The following is a 224-nucleotide window of genomic DNA, read 5'->3' as shown; positions in this document are numbered from 1 at the left end:
CCCTCCTCTTCCTCTCCTCCTCTCATCCTCATCCTCTCTTCCTCTTCTCTTTTACTGTCCTTCTTCTCTCCCTCTCCTCTTCCTCACTCGTGGACAGGAAGAATTACATCATGCTCCTCTGAGAGATGCTGCTGTTGCTAGGTTACCACCAGCTGACTCCCTGTTCCATTTTTAGAAGGATGCTGAGAGACAGAGAGGTGGGGGAGGGGAACAATAGAGAGACA

At 50.4% G+C, this 224-nt stretch overlaps 1 protein-coding gene across 1 annotated transcript in view; it reads left to right on the top strand.

The window, feature by feature from the left end:
- nyap2a (neuronal tyrosine-phosphorylated phosphoinositide-3-kinase adaptor 2a) overlaps positions 1–224 on the top strand; it is a gene marked incomplete at its 3' end in the record, with an annotated part of 8,381 nt that overhangs the window by 1,420 nt on the left and 6,737 nt on the right.

The sequence above is a fragment of the Morone saxatilis genome, unplaced genomic scaffold (assembly GCF_004916995.1).
Source record: "Morone saxatilis isolate NCDOM2014 unplaced genomic scaffold, NCSU_SB_2.0 Contig8, whole genome shotgun sequence".
Classification (NCBI taxonomy): Eukaryota; Metazoa; Chordata; class Actinopteri; family Moronidae; genus Morone; species Morone saxatilis.
The sequence above is the reverse complement of the archived record's forward strand: the minus strand, read 5'-3'. Positions and strand labels throughout refer to the sequence as shown.